Source organism: Euprymna scolopes, chromosome 35, assembly GCF_053919585.1.
Source record: "Euprymna scolopes isolate OS-2025 chromosome 35, ASM5391958v1, whole genome shotgun sequence".
In the NCBI taxonomy this organism is placed as follows: Eukaryota; Metazoa; Mollusca; class Cephalopoda; order Sepiida; family Sepiolidae; genus Euprymna; species Euprymna scolopes.
In genome coordinates, this window is record NC_136516.1 from 12,890,234 (window position 1) to 12,909,534 (window position 19,301).

A 19,301-nucleotide genomic window follows, 5' to 3' on the forward strand; every position below is an offset into this window, starting at 1 on the left:
TTTGTTGTACAACGGCCGTCATTTCCTCATTCTCTCATTACCACTGTGGCGTCCCTCACGTAATCGTCTTCTTGAGTGTCATTCACGCCTCCAACGTAATCTCAGATGTCCTTTCACGCCTTTAACGTGATCGTCCTTTTTTTTTATTTTTCTTTACTGGTGACGTCATTTCGCATGCGTTTGCATACGCACATCTGCACGATGTCAGAGTTACATCTGGCCTTAAAAAAAAAAAAAGGTTACTATTTTTTAGTGATGGGATGATTCCAATATTTTTCCCGATTCTGATACAATTACTGATTTCGATTCTTTATAAATCTTTAAATATTTTACTATGAAGTCTTTATTCCCCCCCTCCCACCTCACCTCTGCGTGATTACCATAAAAACACATGTTAAATGTGTACATATTTTCGTAGTCTATAGATTTTAGGTTTACTGGTAGTTTAAAAATCAATGAATGCCTCCATTCAGTCTCGAAAGGCAAAAGGATAACTCCTGTAGAGATAGCTGCGTGTGTAATTGTGAGGCAAGGGTTGCACAATCTCCAACCACCCCTCTCCTGAATCGGCCCTGTTTGAGCCCAGTGGCAAGGAGAAGTTCAGGACGACTGGAAACAATGTCGAGATAAGTTGAGAGCACATACAGCAACTGGAAGTTCCAAATGGTCACCCATCTCGTACTGGCCAGGCTCAATGTTGCTTAACTTTGGTGATCTGGCGGGAACCGGTGTATCGAACGTGATTCTAAAAATAAATAAACACTTATTATTATTTCTATTAATATCAGCAGGGGAAGATTTTGTTTTAAACAAAATCAAATAAAACCATGATAATTAAAAGGAATCGTTTTTGGCATCAGAAAATATGCACAAATATACACAAATTTTTCCGATTCCAATGCCCTCAGGAGTTCCGATTTTTCTGATTCCTGATTCCAATTAACCGTCTTAATACTACTATTCTGCCCTCCGATGATTGTGGAGCCACTGTTAATGAATTTCACCAGATTCAATATAATTTCAATAAAGATTCAATATAATTTCAATAAAGATTCAATATAATTTCAATAAAGATTCAATATAATTTCAATAAAGATTCAATATGCTATATTTACGGTTTCACAAACTAGGGCTTGTTTGTTATACTACTATGGGCATGACTTGATTGTTGGCTTAGTTAGATACTAAAAGAATATGCTTTCGACTGGGTTAATACATGTAAAATAATATCGCTCATCTCTGTATATAAAACAGTAGACGTATGTATTGTGTGCGTGTCTGTGTGTAAATATTTAACTGATAAACTCTTAAGCTACTGGTCACATTAAACTGAAAATAACAGGAAATAGTAATGATACAAGATGGGTCAATTTTTGGACCTTTATTATTCCTAAATATTCATAAATGACCTCCCTGATAAAATTGTCTCCGAGATGGGTATACTTGCTGATGACACCACACTCTATACCAGACATGGGAGGAAAAACGAATGAACACATATTAAAGGAAATGACTGAAAATTTAGAGGAAGACTTCCAGTCTATAGTGGAATGGAGGCAAAAATGGATGGTAAAATTCAATGTTGCCAAGAATTAGGCTTTTTTTTTATATATAATATTTCTATACAAATAAAACAGTAAATGTATGTACGTGTGCGTATCTGTGTGAAAATATTTAACCAATAAACTCTTAAACTATTGGTCACATATAACTGAAATTGACAGGAAACAGTAATCATGCACTAAGAATGGTTCATAATGTTTAAAATCTTTGTTTGGATGGATAAATAACATGTACAGAAATATGTTGACAAGATGAAATGCAAAATGTTCATTTCAACTTGCCGACCTATTTCTATTACTTTTGTGCATGCGCAAATTCATTCATAGCTTAAAGTGGTTTAATTTTAAATCTTTCTTATTTGTCGATAGTTGTCTTTGCCATTTGATTTTTTGTTTTTATTATAGCCATTATTTGAACTCAAACATTATTGCATAATTACTTCAAACATTGTTTCATTATTGTTGTTTTTTATTCTTTGTTATTACGGTCAGTATAATTTGCTTGGTGCTCATGCAGACTATGGACCGTGTTATCGTTGACAAATTCTGGGCAAGTTACGTTAACTGCTGGAAAGTGCCGAAACGCTTAACCAATAAAAATCGTAACCGATAATTGGCCAACGGTGTCCTTTTTGCTATTAAATTGTTAGGCGAAAGTACAGAATAGTTATAAAAAATAAAAATTAAAAAATCCCCTCCCCTATATTAAGAATGACGGTCCGTAAACTGCACAAGTACCTTGAAATTACCATACAATTATTGGTTTGGATTATAATTATTATTATTTTTTTTTTCCTGAATCTCTAATTGTTTACAAGCGTTTTAAAAATTGGCCAGCGTTTTCGGACACAAAGTTTCTTGGTGGTTAACATAACCTTTCCCGGAATATACCGACGATAATGCAGCTCGTATTCTGCACGAGTAGCATTTGCTTGTTGGTGAAGGCGTCGAAGTGATAACATATTTATTAAAGGTGCTTTTTCTTTTTTAAAACAGAGTCGAACTGAGCCGTTTCTGTTGGGCCATTGTTTCACCGGCAAACCGCCTAGAATATCTCTCCCCACCCCGACGTGTCTCTAAGTGTACAATAAATGGACTAATTTTCCCAGTTTTGTTATTTGTGACAAGAGAAAAAAAAAAATCCTCCACATTCGGTGTATCAAGTGAACGGACAGCAGAAGAACCGCCATTGGGCTGAAAGACTTTTCTATTCAATTTCTCCACCCATATCAATCTCAGAATCCTCTTCTGGAAGATGAGAGAAATTTAAAAAAAAAAAAAAAAAAATTAAATTAAATTTAAAAAAAATAAAATAAACAGCATTTTTTTTTTTAATGTACAAAGTGACTCAAACGTAACCAAGCAATCCAAAATCAAACATATATCAACAACAAAAGGAAAAAAAAATAGCTCTGGGGGACGTAATTTTAGTTATTATTCGAACTTTAAAAAAAAAAAAGTTTCTACTGCCCGGTTTGTTGATCACCAAAAAAGAAAAGAAAAAAAAAAAAAAAAAAACAGATCATACATGTTATTTATTTATTTTTATTATTCTCTATTTTTTATTTATCTATATTTATTGCATTATTTTTTTTTTCAAACAAGAAAATTCAAAACCAAAAATGATTTGTGTATATATATATATATATACATATGTGTGTGTGTGTGTGTGTGTGTGTGTGTGTGTGTGTGTGTGTGCGTGTATTCCAGGTTAGTATTTTCCAGAGGGGCAAGATACACTTTTTTTTTTTTGTTGTCTTGCAAAAGCATTTATATGTCGCTACACATTCATGAGCATGTTTCGGTCAGCCAGCTACAACTGTGACGGACTCTACTTTTGTATAAGCAATATCGCCTGAAGAGGTCTCTAGTTACTTGTAACTGGCTGACCGAAACATGCTCATGAACGTGTAGCGACATATAAATGCTTTTGGAAAACAAATGAAACGTATATATATATATATATATATATATATATATATATATATATATATATATATACACGAGATGAAGAACTAAGTTAAGTTTGGAAACCATAGCTCACTATTATCATTGCCATTATCATAATTTCTATTATCATCATCATTATTATTTTTATTACAATTTCGGAATCAAGATGGTATTGTGTTGTACTAATTACTACATCAAACTAGTTGTATATTTAGTAAATGCACTCTTTAGACAGTAAACTTGACAAAAAAAATAAAAACGTGCATGCAAAAATGTTTGGTTCTACATCAGGCGTTTGATACTTGAATATACAGAATGTTAATAAGAATGCGTGACGGTTAAAAAAGGGGGGGGGCAAATATGTTTGTCTATAGATATTAAAATTATCTGTAATCACGTGACAAGTGTAAAGTCTAATTACATTTACAGAATAAATATGGATGCGAACGAAAGGGTGTAAATAATTATAATTATCAAGTTAAAATCAAACTATAGATTTTTGGCGATATAAATGTTTCTTTCACAAGCAAAGTAGAGTTGATTTTTTTTTTAGTTTCAAATTGAAATATTATAGAAATATGTTCAAATATTTATTATTTAAAAAAAAAATATGAAAATTGTTAAAAAAAAAATAATGATGATGCTTATTCAAATTGGCAATTAAAAGTAAAGAAAATACAGAAAAGTCTGTAATGATGTACGTATTCGTTATAGAACGAAGGTGTCATATTCCAAAAATCACATAATTTGACCAAGTAGTTTTTTTTTTTTTATTCAAGCAAATCAAATTTTATGATTATGCGAGTTGTAGTGTTTTCATCGGCCATGATTAAATCCAATGAAATCAAGGGAGACAACTCAAATGGACGTGTCAAGGTGAAAAATAAGTTTATAATAATAATAACGGTTTATGCTTGCCTCCTTCAAAGAACTGATCAAAGTTACAAAAATAAATGTACGTGTATATTCTCTCATAATGTTCAAATGCAGTTTAGTAGTAAAATTCCTAAAAATTGGAAATTTCGATTTTCTCAGTTTTGAATAAAACTACTTGATCAATTTACATGATTTTTGGAATATTGCATTTTCGTTCCGTGCGTACATCATGCAGATTTTTCTGTGTTTTCTTTACTTTTAATTGTCGCCATAAGTGTCAATCTGAATAAACACCATGATTTTTAATTTGAGGAAAACATTCAGTATGAAACCGCTTTATTCTTTAAATTTATATATATGGAGATATGAAATTATAAAAAATACTACATGCATTAACCAACGTTTTGATGATATTACTCGTCAAGGGTTCAACAAACATATATATAAAGATATATTTTTTAAATCAAAACAATATTATTTAAATTAAAATAAAAATAAAATTCTTTTAAAGTTAAAAAATTACATTTTCTAAAAATTACTTTTATATGAAATTAGATTTCTCATTGCTAATGTCTAAAAATATTAAATTTGAAATAACACAGCTTTTAATTCTTACCAAACTGTCAAGGTTTTTTTTTGTTTGTTTGTTTGTTTTTTTACTCTCAAAGCAATTTAAAATAAAATAAAACACCAAGTCACTAATGATATTTTTCCATTTTCTTCCTGATATTCCATTGTTGGTTTCCTAAAAGTCGTCTGCTTAAAAATAATTTAAAGAATTATCTCCCTTTAATCTTAAATCATTTTTTTTTTTAATAATAATTTTGCACTTTTTCTTTTTATAACTAAAAAAATTTTTTTTTTTAAACACCTAAGCAAGGATATTTGGTAACATGGAATTGCATGCAGTAATTGAGGGATACAATTTATATTTCTAAGCGATTTAAATTCTCGCCTCCTTAAAAGAACTGATCAAAGTTGCAAAAATAAACGTATATGTATATTCTCTTATAATATATATATATATATATATATATATATATATATATATATATATATATATATATATATATATATATATATATATGTATACAGGAATCAATCATTTCTATGAAATATTCTATTTAAAGAAAATGAAAAAATACTATTTAATCCAAAAAATTATTTTTAAATTATTTAACAAAAAATTTAATGCAAAAATTTTAAAGGTTTTCATAGAATCAAGAAATGAGAAAAAAAGAGAAAACTATAAAGAATGGTTCTATTTCTTAATTTATTATGAAAAATAGTTAAGTGACGGGTATGATTTTCCTCTATCTAAAATTTATTCAGAAAAGATAATAAATTGAGTTATAATTAAAAATATTGCGAGTTATAATTTTTTTATATCTTATTATTAATAATGAAACTTTTTTTGTTTTGTTTTTTCTAAAATCACAATTACATAAAACTCCCAAGTCATTGGCATATATAAAGGATTCAAATTTATTTCTTTACATGGCGTCCAATTAAAACTGTTCTGTTTACATACTGTATTTATTTTAGAATTGAGAAGGATTCAATTTTTTACAGGATTAATTGTGTCGACATCTACTACCATTTTGTAATTTTAAGGAAACAATGCTATTTGAGTCTTTTTGGTTCTTATCCAGAATTTCTACTATATTGGAAAACAAAAAATTAATAAAAATCTGTATGACGTACATATCCATAATAAAACGAAAATGTCATATTTCTAAAATCACATAAATTGATCAAATAGATTTATTTTTAAAAACAAGAAAAGAAAAATTTATGAGTAACTGAAGAGAGAGACTGTTTTTAAAATGGCAGGCAAGACAAAGTTAAACAAGTTGAGATAACTCAACAACAATTCAAACTTGCGAGATTTATGTTCTGATGTCTACAATTTCCTATTAATTGCTTAAAATGATTTTCTTTTACAAAAAAATAAAACTACTTGATCAATTTACGTGATTTTTGGAATATGATATTTTAGTTTCGTCACAGCTACATACATTATACAGATTTTTCTTCATTTTGTTTTGTTTTGTTTTTTTATATAGGAGGAATTCTGGACAATAACCGGCCTTATTATTATTATTTTAATTTTCTTATTGAAAACGAATTCTTGATATGAATTTTTTTCTTTCTTCATTTCTCTCTTTCTTTTTCTCACACCCTCTCTTTTTCTCTCACCCTCTTTTCCCCCTCTATCTTTCTTTTTCTCTCTTTTCCCCCTCTATCTTTCTTTTTCTCTCTTTTTTTTCCTGTCTTTCTTTCTCTCAGAGGGATAGGGTTAACACTTTATAAAAACATAATTGAGAGATATTGATTTTTTAAATGAAAAAAAAAAAAATGGGAAGATTCTGATTTTTAAAAATGAAAAAAAAAAAAAAAGAAAAAATTTCTACACACACACACACCGGAAATTATGGACGGATCAATTCCGTTTTTTTTTTTATTGTTTTTTTTTTTGTTTTTGTTTTTTTTTCCGGTCATTATTTTCATACAACAGGCCTATCTTTATAACAACAACTAATAAATTTGACTTATTTAAACACTTTATTGCAGTTTCATGGTTTATCCAGTCTTCAGAAATGTTTTAATATATTCTTGAAGAGAGTTATGCATTCGAGTTCAAACATAACACCAACATTCACAATAAGTGCTCAATACATTATTAGAGCTTTATAATAAAAAATAATATAAATATAAATATGATAAATGGTTACAGCATATCATATTTTATTTTTATATGATTTAATTGATGTGATCTGTAATAGATACTTGCAGAAAGTAAGCTACAACCATTCAAGTTCTATTACGCACTGATACATTTTGCACATCTCTGTTTCTCTCCCCTTCATCCCTCTTTCCCTTCATCTCACTCTCCCAGATCCCTTTCAGAAAATGTTCTGACTTGTACTCTTCAAAAAACAAAAACAAAAAAAAACTATCCATCATCAAAACTCATTTCAAAAGCGAGAATCGAACAACATCTCAAAAGATGAAGCTTACGAAGTCTCATCAACAATCGTGATTGACTTCATTCAATATTTATATCACTACATGCCGATGTTTTTCTATGAAAAGCAACCTGGCATGTCCATATATATATATATATATATATATATATATATATATATATATATATATATATATATATATATATATATAAGCCGGTGCAAAAGTTTGGAGCTATAGACAAGCTACAATGAACATTATTTGGTTCATGTCCAGAATTCACCCTGTATATTAAAAGACAAAAAAAAAAAAAAAAATACAGAAAAATCTGGTTGATGTACGTATTCATGACAAAACGAAAATGTCATATTCCAAAAATTACATACATTGATCAAGTAGTTTTATTTTTGACTAAGAAAATAAAATTTCATCGGTAAGTAAAAAGCGACCGTTTCACGTCGCCACCTTGTAGGGGAAAAAACAAGGGCAGATAACTCCACAATAATTAAAACTTGCTAGATCAGCCTTGTAATGCCTGCGATTTCCAATTAAACGCTTAAAATTATTTTCTTTATGAAAAATAAAACTACTTGATCAATTTATGCGGTTTTTGGAAGATGATTTTTTTTTTTTCATCCCGGGTATGTACACCATAAAGATTTTTCTGGATTTTTGTTTTTTTAATATGGCGGGAATTCTGTACAATAATCAATTATTTTTATTTTTAACATAATTTTAATCATGTGTTATAATTTTATCTATAATCTCATTCAGACGACGAGCCGTTAACAATACTGCAAAGTATATGGTTTCAACAGGATTGAGGCTCAACTATATTTGCCGAATGATGCATGGAAATATTTCGTTAACTCATCTCAAATTCTTTGGATTTGAGTCCCTTGTAGTGTTTTCTTACTCAGACATCTTAAATCAGTGATTTGAGCTAGCAAAATCACAAACTTTACAAACACAAGAGAGGAACGCACAAGAAATTAAAATTCTATGTAATTACAAAAACAGAAATTAAAACTATATTAGAAATAATCGGTTAGAGTAGTTTGCTTGAAGCATTGTTTATTGTATATATATTAAGGAAATTTAAATTTATAAAAGGCAATACAATGCAGAGATGTAACGGTTAGACACAAATTGTACAAATTATGATATAATGGTAGAATAAGCTCAGCAGACTCACCTTTATATATATATATATATATATATATATATATATATATATATATATATATATATATATATATAAAATTCCAGATTAATATTTTCCAGAGGTAAAGTAACCAATAGAATGTTAACGAGGTTAATACAAGAGTGCTCAATACCAAAGTAGGGCAAGATATACTTTTTTTTTATTTGTTTTACAAAAGCATTAATATGTCTCCACACATTCATGAGCATGTTTCAGTCAGCTAGTTATTAGTAACTATAGACCTCTTCAGGCGATATTGCTTATACAAGAGCTTAGTCTGTAATTGTAGTTACGGACTAAGCTTTCGTATAAGCTATATCGCCTGAAGAGGTCTCTAGTTATTAATAACTAGCTGACTGAAACATGCTCATGAATGAGTAGAGACATATTAATGTTTACGTAAAATCAAATAAAAAGCGTATATATATATATATATATATAATCATCCACATAGGTAAAGCATCTAATTAATTTAATGATGTTTACACAAGAGTGCTCAATACCAAGGAAAACAAGATATACATTTTATTTATTTTTTCATAAACATTTAGGTATCGCTACACATTCATGGGTATGTTTCAGACAACAAGTTATAACTAATTAGGAAAAGAAAAAGCAACATCGCCTGATGATATCGCTAAGAAAATGTAAAAATATATACATTATTTAAATAAAGTTACGTTGCGTTCTGTTCGTGAGTGAAAAAAAAAAAAAAAAGAACAAGGAAACGATTAAAATAAAGCAATGTTACGATATTTTCGAAGATCCTAAAGGTTAATAACGCTCAAGCCTAAATGACATTCCCTCGGTTTCCTCAACCGAACATGAACTCAGAATTGAAAAGGAGTTCTAACTGGTGTTATACAGGGTGAATCACGGGAAACGGGTGTTTTTAAGGAAAACAAAAGTCTGCGAATATTTCAACAAAAATTTTATGATGTACATAAAAACATTTACAGAACTGAAAAAAAAAGAAAATTCAAAATCAATAACTAAAACAAAATTGTAAAAGATAAACAAATAACAACAAACTAAACGGCATCTTAAGCAGGTTTAAAGAGTACCTTCCTCACTCCCTATCCCTTACTCAAGGAAAGCAGGGAGTGTTCTAAAAACATCCGTTTCCCGCGACTCACCTTGTATATTATTCCTTTCGTTGGACGTTTTCAATTTTCAAACGTACATATTGTAGAATGAGCAAATTTTGCAGAAATTGGAAATTTATTTATTTTTAAAAAAATCTGTTGTTATTATTATTATTATTATTATTATTATTATTATTATTATTATTATTATTTAAACTTATTTACATATGAATTGTGTTAATATTCAATATTATTTTATTTTTAATATTTTATCTTATTGATTTTTCTTGTCTAATTCTCATTTGTTTAATTTTTTAATTTTTTTTATTTTCTGCGAGTTTATTAAAAATTCTGTTGAAACCATATATCTTGTAGTATTATCAATGGCTTGTCATCTCAACAAAATTATGAACATGTTAAGCATCCCGAGTGTCTCCCGAGTGAGAAACTGTTGGGAAGAAGGTGAATACTGATTAAAATTACATATTGTTATATAGTGAATTGTTTTGAAGTCCAGACTTTGCACCATTCTATATATGAAAATGATCTGTCATCACTGGCCAGTGCATGGTCAATGCAGATCACAATCAACAGCTTAGGACCGTTTACTGTAGTTGCAGATTGGTAAACGGCCCTCAGCTTACAAGACCACTTAGAACCGGGTTTTTTTTTTTTTTTTTTTTTTTTTTGCATATGATGTCTTGTATTCCCGAATGGTCATCCATTTAGGTATTGACCAGTCTCCACATCATTTAACTTCAGTGATCTTACAAGAACCAGTGTGTTAGTTTATATATATATATATATATATATATATATATATATATATATATATATATATTCACAAAGATGAAATGAAAAACCAGTCAAAAGTTACCATTGACTCTGTGAGCTATCATCTTACTTTTAGGCTACCAGTAATTAACACAATAATTAAAGGAAATTATGTGCCTATAAATGTCAAATCAGCAGGTATACATAGTATATATATATATATATATATATATATATATATATATATATATTTATTGTAATGTATATGAAGAAATAATAACAGTGCTCAATTACATTAGTAACAGCTTGATATATTTATACAATTATATGTCGATTAGCTATTTATACCGGCGGTTTCTAGGGCAATCAAACTCATGGATTTGAATACCACAAATAACTATGTTGGTTTAACTGCTGAAAAAGGAGTATCCAACGCTATTTGATTTCCCCAATCACCCTAGAAACTGTCCGTATAGTTGGCTAATCAAAATTGTATGATATTATGAACCGATACAAACATAGTATAAGCATATCGAAGCATTATGGATATAATATCTAGTATATATTTCAAGAGTGCTTCATACAAAACAGAGCTTTATAAACATGAGCAGTCTGAGTGGCTGCATATGTGCGTAAGCATTTTAATCATCGGATCACTTCAGGCCACTTGTCAAACGTAACCTGAAAAGTTTGAAACTCATCTATTTTTGTAGTCATTCAAACTATACATGGATGTCAGGAATAAGTTAGAGCAAAAAATAGATGCAATATGCAGAACGATTTTTTTTTTTTTGTTCTTATCTAATAATGAAGGTGGTGTTTGATCAACACTGCTGGGGAGCCATGAGATAAAATACTGTTTTGTCATTTTTGTTTTTTAAATCCCCCGAAACAGTTTTTTATGGTAAACAACTGATGATCCCTACTAGGATTAGCATAAATTCTTGGAAGAAAACTGAAGCAGCAAGTGCAAGAAATTAAAAGGCATGCATATATATATATATATATATATATATATATATATATATATATATATAGTATTAGAAATTTATTTCTGACAGTATGTTATGTATTGAACTGCTATTTAGTTGATGCTATTGTTCATGCAAGCAATGTTGCTAAAACAAATGATTTATTTAGTCCTTGGGGCTGGATATAAACAAATAATGCCAAAGTGCACAAGTTTCATTTCTAAATTTGTGGTAGTCTTTGTTTATATCCAGCCCTATGCACTAAAATAATTTTTAGCAACATTACTTGCATGAATAATACCATCAACAAAATAGCAGCATAATACATAACGCATACATTCAAACCTTTCAATACGTAATTCGAAACATGCAACGGAGCTATAAACAAAATTACAGATCAGAATTATATTGCACTGTGATTGAACGACAATTTTGGAGCAAAGAAAACTTACACACGTCACTGGGAAAATTTTATTTTACTTATATACCAGGTTAAAGGTATTCAAAAGTAATAACTAATGAATTTAATGAGGTTAAGAAAAGTGCTCAATAAAAGAAGATCAAGACATATTTTTATTAATATAAACATATTTACAAGGTTGCGACACTGGACATGCTAATGTTTCGGACAAATGGTCGGTTAAAGTCCTCGTCAGGCGACTCAATGAATGGTTGCTTTCCACAGAAGAAACCAGTTCTCCTTTTTATTCCTTTTTTTTTTTTTTTTTTTTTTTTTTAAATTGAGGACTGGTTTCTTCTATGGAAAGCAACCATTCATTAAGTCGCCTGATGAGGACTTCTGGCTTTAACTGGCCATTTGTCCGAAATATTAGCATGTCCAGTGTCGCGACCATGTAAATTTGTTTATATTAATAAAAATATATCTTGTTCTTCTTTTATTGAGCACTCTTAATAACCTTGTTAAATTCATTAGTTATCACTCTTGAATACCTTTAACCTGATATATATATATATATATATATATATATATATATATATATATATATATATATATATATATATATATATATATGAGAAAGGTCACAGATTAAAGATCAAGTGAAATATCCTGTTAGATATTACATTGAGATAATACTTTCAGGGTGATCCTAGCCAAAAGGTAAAGCCCAATATTTAAAAATAGAGCAATATATAAGTTTAATGGTTAAAGTTAAATTCTGAAATTCAAAATATAAACACATATATTCGAGTTAACTCGAATATATGTGTTTATATTTTGAATTTCGGAATTTAACTTTAATCATTAAACTTTATATATATATATATATATATATATATATATATATATATATATATATATATATATAAATCACACACGCACACCCCTATACTCTTATGGTCTTGTACTGAATAATCATTTTAAAACTGACATTCCTTGAATATTAAATTTGGAAAAGGGAAAATAGTTTCCGTTTTTAAGACTCTAGAGATGTTAGTCAGGAGAAATGATTGAGAAAATTCTTATTTTGAAGGGTTGGGGGTGGGATTGAATGTCATAATAAATACCGGTGGATATTAGAAGATAATGGAAGTGGTGAAACCAAATTCAATCTGTTCTATTGTGTCCAAATACTAATACAATTAGCAAAGGTATGAACCCTAACCGACCCCCCTTCAAAATAAGTAATCCACAGCAGTTCATCTTTAATGAATCGTTTTGAGTTTTTGTCATTGAATAACCATAAAAGAAATCAAACCAAAAAGTTTCTCCATCTCTCCCAGATACTAGCCCAGTCTAATCATCATCATGGCATTTTGCTCCATCCCAAGATCCATCATCAGGCAGTGTCTGAGGTATCCCTCAGGTCTGCACCGAAGCACGCCTTGTTCAGGGGACAGACCATGAGAATGTGTTGGTGGTATGTATGCTTGCACCACAGGGACACCGAGCGTCCTGTACATAGCCCTGATTTTTGTAGGTTGTTCTGTGCTTCGGCAATCTTTGCTCGGACCTTGTCGAGTATAACCCACTCTTTCCAGGTCATTTTAGAGCCTGCTGGAAGAGCCTCTTTGTGGTTGTCTTCAACAGACTCATTCCACCAATACAGGCAGAAGGACGCTGGTGTTATTTGTCCTATGATGGTGGCGAAACTCTTGTGGGGTGATAGTCGCTGTGGCATCTCTTGATGTCCAAATAGAGAATGGTGATTGCCGTTGCTCTCTGCTTGTAGCACTCTGCCTTCGCTATCACCTCTCAATGAATCTGCGCCGGAACAATTCCAGACAGCCTGTAGACAGATGGTAAGTTGATCGATTTCAGGTTGGCGGTAACCGTCCTGCAGATCTTGTTGAGCTCAACATCAACAATTACAGCATAAGCAATCGAGTAACACAACACTAAAGCTTAGCGTCTGTGCCTTGGCTCCCCAAGAGCTATTGGCCAGAATTATGAGTAAGCTGTTACTTGTCGGTAGCTTCTTGCGAGGCTTCTTGACGTTGGTTTCGGCCCAGTTTAATAAGACTAAACCAGTAACAATAATGGCATCTATGCATATTTTAGATATCCTATCCTTGTATTTTTCACTTGTTCAATTTTTGCACTGTTTTCTTTCTCGTTCCTTCTTCTGCTGGCTTTTTTTCAACATTCACTTTTTATTTTTATTTTCTGTTTTTCCATCAAACACATTTACGGACATGTGTCTGAACATCAATTATTTAAACCTAGATTTCAAATTCTATGCTTATACATCCATTGTCATCACCGAATAAGTACTAGTAGACTGTGTTAATGCTCAGGAGAGATATCAGAAGAAAACAAAAATAGTTATTTTTTGGGTCATTCATAAACATAAAAGTTTCACTTTTGTAAATAAATGTTTATAAAAGTAGTCATCATCCGTATCTTTTTTATTTATTTATTTTTTTTTTTTTTTTTATTGATTTATTTATTTATCTATTTTTTTTATTTATTTATTTTTTTATTTATTTATTTATTTATTTATTTATTTATTTTTTATTTATTTTTTTTATTTATTTATTTATTTATTTATTTTTTATTTTTTTATTTTTTTTATTTATTTATTTATTTATTTTTTATTTATTTATTTTTTTTTTTAATTTATTTATTTATTTTTTATTTATTTATTTATTTATTTATTGTCTAACTCCAAATAATAATTATATTTAGCACTGGTCCAGAATCTGACCTAAGATCGCTTCGACATCTTCTGCCATTTTAATAGCCAGCAGTCAGAAAAAACAGATGCCAGAAAAAGCCGACGTGAACACTGGCGAGATGATAAATACGAAATGCTGGAAACAAAACACAAGATTTTTTTTTTTATTTTTGATTTTTTTTATTACAAGGGAGCCGCCACTTATTAAGGCCAAAAAGCCACTCGAGGATACGGTTTATAAGGTAGTGGTGCAGTAATCGTTAATGGTCCAAGTTGGGTAGAATTTGATTATTAAAGGAAACGGTTCAACAAGAACTTGTTTATATTAGACTTGAAGGCTACCATACTATAGTCGGCTGGGAAGCAGGCCAATGGAACAGTGTTCCACAGGCGGACAGTTCTAGGAAAGAAGCTTTGTTTGTGGGATCTGTGTTTAGATTTAGGCACAGATAGAGAGGGTGAGGGAAATTGTTGATAGTGGTTGTAACTAGTCAAGAGTTTTTTTGTAAAAGTTTGGCAAAGGGTACTATAGATTGGAACGCTTGCCATGAAAATGATGATAGAGAACAGCCAGACAGTAAGTTTAATTATATAAAAGGAAGTTTGTTTTTTTTCAAGAAAAGTGTATTAAAAAAATGTTTTCAATAGAAATAGTTTTTTTTTATTTTTCTTTCTTAAAAAAAAAATTGGAAACAACTATGAACAAAACTCAGAATTTTTTTTCTTTTTTCCTGGAATACATTTATGAAGTATTTGTTATTTTTGCAAGAAAAGTTTCAATAAATTAAGTTTTTTTTTTTTTTTTTTTTTCTGTTATTTTGTAACGATGAAAACAATTTTATTTTTCATGGAAACGACTATGATTGAAAACAATTGTATTTTTCAAGAATAGTGTCAACTAAACGATTTTTTTTCTATTAAACAAAACATTGTCTGCTGACAGCTGATTGGCTAATTATGTCGGCTTTTTTCTGCCAGCTTACTGTAAACTGCCGGAAGATGCACACACGACCTTGGGCCAGGTTCTAGATCAGTATGATATATATATATATATATATATATATATATATATATATATATATATATATATATATAATTACATACATACATACATATTAGGTGAGTCAGAAATAACCAGGTAGTCAATGTGGCTCTAAATAGTCACCTATTAACTTTCAATACAAAAAAAGCACGACTGCCCCATTACTTATGACTCATCCCATAGTAAATATTATCTATCTATTTTTACTAAAATCCCCATTGTGCAAATTATCGACATCAGATGAATATTAACTTACTTTTCTTTATATGTGGGCAAGTCCATGATTCAAAATTTAGGGAGAAACAGGTGATAACCGTTGTACTTATGAATGGAAAAGGGACATTATTATACAGACTAGCTATTGATGTGTATCGACGTTGAAAAAAGGTGGGGGAGGGAATAGAGTGAAATTTATGCGTACCACTTTCACAGGTGGACCTATTTAGACATATACACACTAATTTTAATCCTAACTGAGAAGGTTTCCGTAGAAACCGTTTTCTTCTTTTGTGTGTGTGTGTGTCATTGGATGTTTGTCGAAAATATTTCAGGACTTGAAGCGTTTCTAAACCGGATTTTGAAATAAAAAATAAAAAATAAAAATCCTGTCGTGCAAGGATTGGTTGGACTTTGGTTTTGAGAACTAATTTTGTATGATCAAAATTGGAATAACTGATTTTAGATAATTATCGAGGTTTCAATTAAAAAGGGAAAAAAAACATGAAAAATGAAACCTTTTGAAGGCAGCCATTTTTATAAAATGGAGATTAGCCTTTCTTTCTTTTTTTTCTTTTTTTTTTTTTTTGGAAATTTGTTTGCTTGTTATAAAAGAACCTTTCTTGTAGTAGTGAAATTATTTGGTCAAGTAATTGTTTGTTTGTTTGTTTTACGATCCAAAAACCAAATAAATTCACACCCTAAACTGTTTGAGTGTTTAAAGAATTCATTAAAATTTCATCCAATATGGCTGACTGTTCTTACTTGTGTTTTATTGTCTGATTATTTTTTTCATATACAAATTTTTGGCATCTTTATTTCACTTTTTAGTTAAATCTGTGAAAGATTATTTGATAGTATAATTATATATTTGATAGTATAATTATATGAAAAAAAAATTATTCAGGGTTATGAGTGATGTATGAAGCATAAAAACGTTTTTTTCTTTTTTATCTTATTATATTTTGTTTTGATATTTCGAACAGTACTCTGCTCTTTGTCAACAAAAAGAAACGAAATGTTGTCTCATGCCTTTGTTTTGACAAAGAGTAAAGAACTGGCCGAAATATCAAATTAAAAAACGTTTTTATGCTATAACAATATATAACCCTGAAAATACTTCTTTAGAAACATTGTGGAATAGAAAACAAATTTATATATATATATATATATATATATATATATATATATATATATATATATATATATATATATATATATATATATATATATATATATATATATTGTTTTAAAAAAAAAACAAGTCTTCAAAGAATGGGTTGATAGCAACAAATACTGTATTTCATGAAATACGCTATTTGTTGCTATCAACCCATTCTTTGAAGTCTTGGTTTTTGTTAAAACAATATATGAATGCTCAATTATGAAATATGATAATTTTGTAGCTTACAGTTTAGGTCATTTCTTTTTGGCTTAAAATTTATTGGTATATGAACGATTACTGAATTATATAAACCCAATACAATTCGGAATGCTACAAATAAGACTATATATATATATATATATATATATATATATATATATATATATATATTCTTAGGATTATGAGAACGTATATACTATTTAGGCATATGTTCCATACATAATATTTCGAATTGCAAAAAATATTAAGCTCAATGAAAGTGAAGTTCCACATTCAGAGCGTGTGTAGTATTGGTTATCATTCCAAATACCAAAAGATGAAATCAATCCACATAATATATTTGCTTGCTTTTTTGGCATTTAGAATGAAAACTAATGGTATATATTTTTTTAGAATGAAAACTAATGGTATATATTTTTTTAGAATGAAAACTAATGGTATATATTTTTTTAGAATGAAAACTAATGGTATATATTTTTTTAGAATGAAAACTAATGGTATATATTTTTTTAGAATGAAAACTAATGGTATATATTTTTTTAGAATGAAAACTAATGGTATATATAAGTGTGTCTGATATAATGTACGTGATATAGAAACATGTGATAGTATAAAAAAAAGAAATTCTTTTATACGGTTCAAATCGATTTTTCCGGAAATCAATTGGCAAAGAAAAAGGAAGCTCAATCTTCAAATTTTTCAATACTCATTTTTATATGTGCAACGGAGCTGTAAGTAAAATTACGGATCAGCGTTATATCATAATGTGATTTAATATCAATTTTGGAGCAAAGAAAACTTACATAAAACTCTTTTTTAAAAATATTACAAAGACCCACCATTAAACAACTTGATATTTCAATCTAGTGAGAAAGCACTAAGTAAACGACTTGAATACAACTTTTTATTTGGAATATAAGTTGAAACTAATTAAAATCTAAAATAAAAATTATATATATATATATATATATATATATATATATATATATATATATATATATATATATATATATTAGTGTTCGAACGATTAATCGGAATCAGAAATCGGAAAAATCGACAAATTTGGAGGTATCGAAATCAGTATCAGAATCGAAAAAGTTGGTGGCTATTTTCTGATGTCAAAACAATTCTTATAATTTTTTTTTTTTTATTTGATTTTATTTAAAGCAAAATTTTCCATTGCTGGTAATAATGATAAAATAATAAATATTTATTGATTTTAAAATACCAGTAAAGCTAACATCAATAGATCATCCTCCACAAATGTAATTTTATGTTTACAAAAACTAATTGCATATTTAAGATGTGCTTTTTTACAGAAATCGGGGAAAATAACAACTCTATAGTTAAATAATCAGAGATTTATGAAGAATCGGAATCGGTAATTGTATAAGAATCAGGAAAAATATTGGAATCGGTCAACATATATATATATATAGATAGATAGACAGATATGCATATATATGTATACATATACATATATATACATATATTTGATGTATATAATATATATATACATATATTTGATGTATATAATATATATATACATATATTTGATGTATATAATATATATACATACATATATTTAATGTATATAATATATATATATACATATATTTTATGTATATAATATATATACATTTATGTTATATATATATATATATATATATATTATATATACATATATATATATATTATATACGTACATATATATACACATGTATATATTATATACGTACATATATATATACATATATATATATATTATAGACGTACATATATATACATATATATACATGTACGTGATTGCAACGTCTTGTCAGACGAGTACCACTCTCTCAGACACTTAAAAGTCCATGGGCCCAAAAATGACTTCCATCGCCACAGGACCATTTTAATAGACAAATGCCTGAGGGAGTATCTACACGCAGATGATGTTACAGAGTCTTAGCTTTGTACGACAGCTCTACAGGTCATGTGGCAAATTATAGCTCTGAACTAATTGTGGTTTCTGTTTTACAGGTGTTTGAACTGAGTCAGGTGTGAAATGGAGCCTGTTGAATGTTGAGCAGTGATCCGGTTTTTGTATTTGAAAGTACACACACCACAGGAGACTTTTGATGAAATGAAAGA